The sequence below is a fragment of the Buceros rhinoceros genome, unplaced genomic scaffold (assembly GCF_000710305.1).
Source record: "Buceros rhinoceros silvestris isolate BGI_N320 unplaced genomic scaffold, ASM71030v1 scaffold7195, whole genome shotgun sequence".
NCBI lineage: Eukaryota > Metazoa > Chordata > Aves > Bucerotiformes > Bucerotidae > Buceros > Buceros rhinoceros.
The window spans coordinates 31913-41568 of NW_010413352.1; positions in this window are offsets into that span (position 1 = coordinate 31913).

Sequence of the window (9656 nt, forward strand, 5' to 3'; positions counted from 1 at the left end):
ATGTAATCCCCCAAACCCTAAAATATTAAATAGCAAGACTGAAAGCATATTTTAAACAGAATATGTATTTTTTTGATAGTATATACTGTAAAACCAGCAAAAATAGCAATCCCCAAGCCTCTCAAACTGTGCGCTCTTCTGAGAAAATAAAATCGCAGTTGAGAGAAACCAGTGGTTAATTTCTTGGTGTATCTCTTTGTGTGCATAACAAAAGGAAGTGCAGAGAACTGGAACTACTAGTATAACAAGCTGAGAAATACAAAGCCTAACAAAAAGACACTGAAAAGATCTTTTCTGTAGAAAAGAAAAAAAGAAATCCTTCAGTCAAGAAATAGCAAATACATGAGAGGAACGGGTTGATGGAACAATAGTCTGAAAAAAATCTTCCAGTAGTTACAAACACCTACGTGTTGTGAGGTGATGTTTTCTTGTTACTACTTACCGTCTGGGTTAACATATGCACCAATGCCTCTGAGAGCAACTCTCAAGGTTAGAAGACAGGAATGAAGAATATTCTACAGGGGCTGTTGGCAGTACATTGTACAAAGCAGATCAGTAGTTAGTGCAGAGATCATACTTCATTTGGAAAGACTCAAGCTATTTGCTGTTCCTTAGCGTATTGTCTTCCTTTTTCCTTATGCTTGTTAAAAAGAGAATTAAGTATTTCCAGTCTAAGTTAAAGCAGTACATTCTGTTCAATTACTGCATTTTACTGTCTTACGTTATTCTACTCTTAATAGAGCAGAAATACCATAATGAATTAATAAAATTTTTACCACTACAGTAACAATTTAATGTAAAAGTATTTGCTATATCTTGGAAATACAATTTGCCAGGCAGTCTTCTTGCCACCTTATGGTTTGCAGCCCATAGTCCTTTTCTGGTACCAACCCTACTGTACATATTAAAATCAGGTATTTAATTAGGAGAAAGAAGGAGTTTCATTTGTTTGAGGAAGACTTTATATAACCATCCTACTCAGAAAGTAACTTTCTAAAGAAAAACAGCAGAGATAGCTAGGAGGAAATGCAAGGAGAAAGAGAGAGCAAGGGAAATAAATTGGAAAAGGGTAAAAAAAGGAGATAGATACGAGATCAGCAGCAGGCTATCTAATTCTGTATTCCTCTGCTTTAAGGCTATTGGCATAAAGAAAAATGACGGCAGACAGTTGCCTTTGCAAACAGTCTGTGAATCCCTGTAGTTAACACAGCTTAACAAATGCAGGTAAGACTAATTGGATGGCAAGAACGGTTCAACAGGCTACCCCAAGTCCTAAGGAGCCCCAAACCAGAAACAGGCAGTACTAGCAGGGATCAGGTGAAATGCTGGTATGTGGCTCCGAAACTGCAACCCTGAAAACCTCTGATCATTTGTTTGTTAATGCTGGTCATGCTTAAACCGTCCCTGGACCTCTGCCCTTCAGGTTCCTGTGCACTTAGCCTGGTGCCAGCTCATTCCCAGAAGAGGCTCGTTCTTCACAGGGAAGGGCCGTTCAAAATCGATGACCTAGCTATTCCTCCACCTCTCAGCCCTAAGGATGTAGATGTGCCTACAAGAGCAGATTCCATCTTAAAAGCAGTGCTAGGAGCTGCTTTTTGTTCGTCTGATTTTAGAAGAAATAGGCATAGGATGAAGTGCCTTTATGCAGCAGTTGAAGCTATGACAATTAGCTAGGAATCCTGTCTTAACCTGAAGTCATTCAGATCTAAATATTTCCCTTTCCTTAAAGATTTCCTAGCTCCTAGGTGACATGGCTAGTGGTTTTACAGTGTGTGACGAGCGTTAGGTCTAGAGGTGAAGAATCCTTACTTCTTTACCAGTTCCTTGGCGGCTACTCAAGACACCACTGTTTTCCTTGACCTATTTTTGTCTCTTGCCTATTGACTCCCTAATGATTTATGCCCAGGGGCTCATGTACAGCAGTAGAGGGTGGAGTCAGGTTCCTTCCCTGTGCAGTTTACATTACAACCCTGTAAAGGGACGGTAGCGTAGGTGGTTTAAATCTCCTTTGCTGGAAAGATCACAAAAGCCAGTCTGGATTTTGGGTGAATCCTCCTCTGGTTGTGTTTCAAAATGCAAAATTTCCCAATTTCTTAATGAAAGAAAGGGGCTAGCTCCCTGATCTAAAGGGAGGATTCCCAGCTCTGAATCCCATGAAGGACCCACTCCTTCAGAGCACTGGATGTGCCTTGGTAAGGGGTGGAAGAAGACACATCCCAGTCCTGTTGTTGGCAGCCTCTTCCATTGCTTGTGCTGTATGTCTCCACCTTTAGGTGTCTAACATTCCCTGCGTTAGGTAGGTGGTCTGGGCACCTAAGGAGGCTTTTGGGCTAACAGCCAGACATGCTAATGCTTGGTATGCAGCCTTTGGTCTGCATGATCAGATGCAGTCAGATGTCACACAAAACAAAGAATAAAACACCACAAAGTCTCCCTCCCACACAAATTAAATGTAATTTCTGCCAGAATCCTTACATATATATATAGAGAGAGAGTAAATTCTCATAAAGAGAATGAAATCAAAAGCAATAATAATAATGTTATGAAACCTTGATCTTACTGACCAGCATGTTGGTCTGATAAAGGACAGCCCAGTTTTGGCAGAGCAATTAGAGCCTGTTGGTGCCTTGTCAAGTCTCATATACGGATCAGAGAACAAAGTGGTAGGAGGACTTCCTGGCTCTTCTGTCAGTTTAACCTGGCTTAGTTGCATGGAATTTAGTTTGTGTTAATTTAAGTGTTAATCAGTTTCTATCTCAGCCATCTATAGCATGAGACTGATGACATTTTCCCTCCTTTAATAAAATACTTTATACTCTACAAATTGAAAGTATCATACAAGCAAAATAAAAGCTGCTCTAATAATAACAACACTTCCAGTTCTGAAATAACTTCTCTTAAAGAATCTTTTGGACTTTCACAAGCATTAATTAAGTTTTAATCACAGCACAGTCAAAAAATTATTACTGGAACTGCTTTATGTGGTGTAAAGGAGGGGTGGAAATCAAGTCCCAGAAAGACAAAGTTATTTTCAAAATATCATAAAGATTTTAACAGATATTGGACAATGATGACTTCAATTTACATCAAAACAGTTGAGCCTGTGGGATAGAATATTTTCTTTCAAACAAATGTCACCAGAAACTAGTCATATCATGTTTATTCAGATCAGATATCTCTGGCATGTATCTTCATTTCAAATCTCCAAAACCACATCCTAATCTACTTGATTGTATTAAGTTAGTAAAGGAAAATGGAAGATTTAAACAGATTAAAGTCAATGACCTCTTGATCTGTACAAAAAGAAGAACCACAGTCTTTTTTCAGAACTATACTTGAAACTCTGTCACCAAAGCTGGATTTGATGAAAAACACAAAGTATCAGAGATGAAATCTTTCTCAGAGACACACTGGGAAAAAGTTCAATTAATTGCAGTATAGTTAGGTTTTGTTCTTTCAGTTGATTGCAGCAACGTGTAAGAAGTGAGAAAAAGAGCTCAAAAGCTATTTCTTTGCGATCAAAGTTAACTTAGAAATTTAAAAACCTAAGGCAACCAGGAGACAGCAAGACAGATGTAATTCAGAGCTCAGGGAATTTAAACACTGGAACAAGTTACAAATACTAAACAGTCTCCCATATACACACATACACACAGGCACACACAATCCGTAATGTTAGGAAAGATTTAATCACCTGTTAAAAGTGTGTCTCAGCTTTCACACCTGCAACATTTTATAAATATAAAGATATACTCATATATTTATCTATATGCATGTATATATATACACACACATACCACTTACATAGTATTTGTAGCACACTTAATTCCTTAGATTCCCTGCAATGTTCCTTATAAATTTTGCTTTATATTTCATTATATCCATATCCTTACGTACATCTGTATGTATGAAGTATACACATATACACATACGCTTATGAATATGTAGGGAACTACTGCCCAACCTGCTGGAAGAGGACAGAGGCAGTGGTCCTAACGAGATGTGCTCCTGCTTTGCAATGTGACAGCCAGAAGGGGCAGAAGGCAATGGAGTGACTACTACTGCCCTACCGGCAAATAGGAGGGAGAGAAACGGAGCACTGAATTCACCGAGTCCCTGAGCAGGGGAGGGGGGGATGGGAAGACGAGGTGGAAGGTGGAGACAGAGATTATTATATATGAGAAATAAGATCTTTTTCTTTCTTATATACCTTAACACTTTTATCAGAGAGGACACGACAGAAGACATTGCTTTCAAAGAGTTCCTTCAGCAAGAAGCACAGCAGCAGGCTGAATCCTGCAATCCTGAAGATTATTTACAGCATAAGGTGCATGAGACCTCTGGATAAATATCTGGAGATGGGAAATCTGCCTTTAGACTTTGGGAAAAACTCTAGCAAGGAAGAGAAAGCAGTTGCTCAAACTACGATGATGATGAAATATGGGGGGGGGGGAACGAGATGGATTCGCTCAAGAATCTTTCCCAATTAGCAAAGAAGCATGTTTATTGACATAGTTGATATGAATAGAAAGCTTTAAAGATAAAGAGTTCTTAAAATCCAGTTTAGTCTCCATTCATATTCTGTCCCTTTTGGCATTTTCAGTGTCAGCAATGATTATCAGCTTCATTTTTATCACCAGTCAGCTTCTTTCAAATTTTCTGTGCTTTTAGGTTTTGAGTCATGAATATGACAAATATGATAATTGTCTTCAGCCAGCTATTTCCAGTGGATTAATTTTGAGTGCCAATGTGAAGATCTAAGATTTGTGTGTGTGTTTAAAATAAAAATAAAAATGCTAAGGGCATTTTTGAATAAACTCTTTAAAAGGATTTTTTCACGTACCCTCTGTTTATTTTCTGAGTTATTCTGTTCAGGTTCCTATGTCACGCCTGACACCTTAGCATCTGGTTTTGTAATTTGCTGTTCTGAAACTCTGCTTTGCAATATCAAAAGGGAAGATTAAACTCTAAGTAGAATATTTGGGTATTTATTCTATTTAAATGATTCTGTACTCACAGAGGTGGTTGTTTTGCTCTGCTTTGTGTGTGCAAATGAGAGAAGGATGACCTGAGCATGCACATCCAGCCTGTTTCCTTAGCACTGCTGAGACGAGTTGCCTGGCTGGGAAGATTTATCTTCAGCAGAACTCAGCTTCTGTGTAGGATCAGTCTTACTGGCGGGTTCCTGTGCAGGACCTTCAGCAATAGAGGGTTTCTTTTGCAGAGCTTTATTCATCCTGCAGACTGATTTACCACTAGAGAAAGTTTGGCCAAGTCAGAACAAGGAAGGCATTGTGTGAATATATATGAAGGGAGGAGGAGATTTTTGTAACCTCTTTTTGTTCTTTATGGGTTTATCAGCAGGTGGCAGCTAATGTGTGCTTACGTAATAGATAAATACACCATATACATACATATTAACTGAATGCATTTTGCTTCCTTTAAACAAGTAGAACAAAAATGCTTGTTTCAAACTGTTAGAAGCTAGAAACATTTGTTAGAAACCCGAGGCTGAAAACCTAGCTGTGAGTCATTGCTACCTTATGTCAAACTGTTTGAGCACGTATTTGAAGTGAATTCATGATTTTATTTCTTGGATGGTGGAGGATTGGCAAAGAGTCTGAAGATGTAGTTGCTGGTGGCAGTTGGCAGTGAAGAGGAAAACATACACAGCATGTCATAAAGTATAGCTTTATAAAGTGCACGTCCTTTAGAAAGTGTAAGAACCATTTCAGGCTGCTCTAGGAGCTCTGACTGTTTTGCCCTGTGGCTGAATTTAGGTAGGGTTCAAGCCTGAAGGACCCCAAGGTGGTCCAGATCTCACCTTGGTTTGGAGCTGAATATCCTCATGAAGCTCTGGAGAAGTTTTGAAACAAAGCATCTGACTACTTCTTGGAAAGGAAATTAGTTTGTGCACACCTAAATCTCTTTAAGAACTGAAAAAACAATGAGGGGAAGGAGTCAGGGAAACCATTCCAGAATTGCAGTATGGCTTCAGAGCAGATCACCAACACAGACAACAGCCACACCACCAAAGTCACAAGAATAATTAACCATGCTTGATTCTGTTTTTGCAATCTCAACAGTAAACTATGCCAAGACCTGATATGTCCTCCAAGGGAACAGAAATACCCTGATATATTAGGTGTATGACGAACAGTATATTAGCATAGCTGGTGTACCTGCGAGTTATTTCTGTGCTTGTTTGTAGTTCCTAGTGAGCTCCCAGTGACACTTGTTACTAGCAATTGATGTGACAGATGAGGAGAAAGACTGTGTTTAAAGATCAGAAATGAAGTACTTTTGAATATTGAATTACTTTGGATTTTTAGAAGCGTAAGTACACGTGCAGAATACTTTTTCTAGATTCTAAAGAATGTAATATTAACTGGAAAATATTTTTCAAGCACTCATGAACTATTTAGAAAATTCCTTACAGTATAAAGGAAGTCTTCCTGCTTTAAGCTGTTTGTTTGAATGCCAAACAAGCATTTATTCAATGTCCATGGCATAAACATTTAAACAGAAAGTAGAAGAATACTTAACAGGATTAGTGTGCAGGACTGACAGCTCCTGGAATTTGAGTGCACTTCTGTGTTATTCAAGATGATAACAAATGAAATGTGTTCACCTGGAAAAGCTGGTTTTGGATGGATGACTTGCTGATGAAAGTAAAATGAAATAAATTACATTTTAGCATCTCTGAAACTGGCGTATAATGCTGAACCAAACTATAAGTATTTCACTAGGACACTTCTAATAAGTTTTCAAAGATTTTTTTTTTTTAAAATAGAGAATAAAATATGATAATCTCCCAGGAGAATTCTGGAAAGATACTTCAAATTGTCAGTTTGTGCAACGAAGCAAGACAGAGTTTTGCAGAGCTGATATGTTGATAGTATGATTGTTCAAGCTAGATTTATTTTTCCACTGGGATTTTACATCACTGTTTTATTTAACTGCCACATGTAAGGGAAATTACATGAAAAAGATAATGTTCAGTCAAATGTGGCTCAGAAGTTAGATTTAGAATATCTTGATTTACAAAACCTAAGAACAATAGAAATGTTTCCACTGCTATTATTGTTTGAAAGGCAGAGGAAAGATTTTTAATTTCTTGTACAAATTCCTGCAGTGTTGTAAACTGTTATTCTCCACTAGTGGAGGACAAACTCAGATTTAGTGGACAGTAACTATAAACTATGGTAAAAATGACTTTCTTGTTTTCATTGGAGAAGGTGAATTAAGTGCCCTCCATTTCCTATTCTCTCTCCATACATTGGGCATAAAACTATATTTTGATTTATGGAAGTTCAAGGAGACTTGATCACAAAGTGTTTAATTTTTTTTTCTTTTGTCCATTTATTGTCAAAACAAAAACTTATCTTGAGAATGTCGGGTTTTCTTAGAGCTTATTTTTGTCAGATTTTGAACAAATTTTCAGGGAAGCCCATAGCTGCTTTAAATCCAGTGGACCTCATTAGGGAGGGAATGGTTTGAAAGATTTCAATTTTGCCCTGATAAAAATGAGAATATTTTCAACATCACAAAAATTTGCGGAGGACAAGAAATCATTCCAGCTATCAATTTATGATACCCTTAATGGCTGGAAGATTTCCCATCCTCTGTCAAGCCTGGAGGGCAGGTACACACTGTCATGCTGTCAGGATTGGATAAGACAACAGCATCATATCTTTCTCCCAAGCCGTATGACTGAATTACCTTCTAAAGGAAAGTAAGGGTGGAAGAAATACATCTCATTCTGATACAGACATATCCCGAGTAATCTGTAGTTTCCAGAAGGAGACAGTCCAGCAGCTGTTTAGCAGAAAGCATCCAGAGGAGTATCATGCTTCTCAGTCTCCCCTAAGCTTTTAGGTAAGGGTACCTTGAAGGATCTGCCTTAGAAATCTCATACCTCTAATATGCACATGTACAATGCTTCTGAGATGCCTTATGAAAATTTCAGTCTCTGCACTGCTCCTATACTAGTCACCTTTAAAACAGCATGATTATAGTGAGAACTTCATGGTTTCAGTCTCAGCCATCATAATTTCTACTACGAACAGCCTTGGCCCACTCTCTTAACTGTCTCTCTCTTCTTTTTTCCCTTCAACTTCTGCTCTCCCCTTTTCTTCATCCTCTGACCCTGTTTTCATCTTTACTTCATTCTTTTTTTGGGACAATGTCACCCTCTTTCCATTTCTCAGAATTATGAACAATTAGGGAAATCTGGCAGCTCCAGCAACATCCCAACAACTTGAACTTACCAAATAACACTGTCAATGTCACTTTTCCTATCCTTCATCCTCATTTAGAGTTTGCTATTTTCTATGCATTTGCCTATTTTAAGGCACATCAACAGAACTTTGAGTGTTCTTTATAGGTCCCAGCTGTGAATCCAACAATAATTATCATATACATGGAAATTGCTGAGATAAAGGCCCATGAGAGGACTGGGAGAAATGAACTTGGAAGCAGTGGGGGTTTTTTATTATTATTTTATTTTATTCTGGTACTACTCCTCTGAGAGAGTGAAAAGATTATCAGTCCTCAGACAATTAATGCTAGATAAAGAACTAGAAGCCTTAGGACTTCAAGAGTGTTCAGGAAAGACAGAATCTCCATACTCGCCCAGAGTAAAGGTTGCAGAACAGAGATAACAGAGGCAGTTTCTTGATAGTGTTATTTTCCTTTTAAAGACATTTTATATTATATACATGTCCTACTTTGTTATTTAAAATGGGTTTAGAATTGAAGAACCATGGCTTTACCATGCTATTTGCTATGCAGAATTAATTTCAATGCCTACTAGTGTGTAATTGACTGTGTGCTACAGTAAGTTCAGTGGAGACATGGTACAGCATGTATTACACCCCTGAAGTTTCCTGCAAACTTCTTTCTAAATCTTAAATGCATTTCATATCAGCCTTACTCTACTCATGATTCGTTACTGGAGTTATTCCTTCTCCCCCAAGCAGCAGGCACTCCAAATTAAAAACTTCTGCATGATCCAGATCACTGATACTGCCAGGTGAAATCTTTGTCCAATTAATGAGCATGAATTAAAATCCCATTAATTTGGTTATAACAAGACTGGTGTTTTACATACATTTTCTGGACCTATGATTGCAGGCTTTGTGTAAATACCTCATTTGAAATAAGAGGCTTTATGCTCTTCCATCTGTGTTCAGCTATGCCTGCTTCCAACCTCAGTTCTCTCCCTGCCCTTCTTCCCAGGTCTTCTGGATGACTCTGGACAGAGGTGACAGTGCTGTCACCAAATGATTCTGCTCTGAACCACCAAGTCACTTTTTCCCATGGTCCTCGGTATGCATGTTCCAGCATCCTGCTCTGGCCTGACACCCAGCTGACACAGGTCCTGCTCTGATGTTTGGTCGGGTTCCATGCTGGGCCTCACTTTTAATATGTTTTTACCCTACTGCTTGGGAATCATTGTTCTTGAAGTTTCTCTAGCGTTTGGCCACAGTATAAATATAACCACTAAACTATTGAGATGTTTATACTCCAAACCAGTCAGGCTATGGTGCCATAAAAAGCAGCATAATCAACAAAGCCACAGAATGATATAGAGAATAATTAATAGCAAACTCAATATAGAACAGTACAGTAATTCCTGCTCTAGCTGCTGCGGA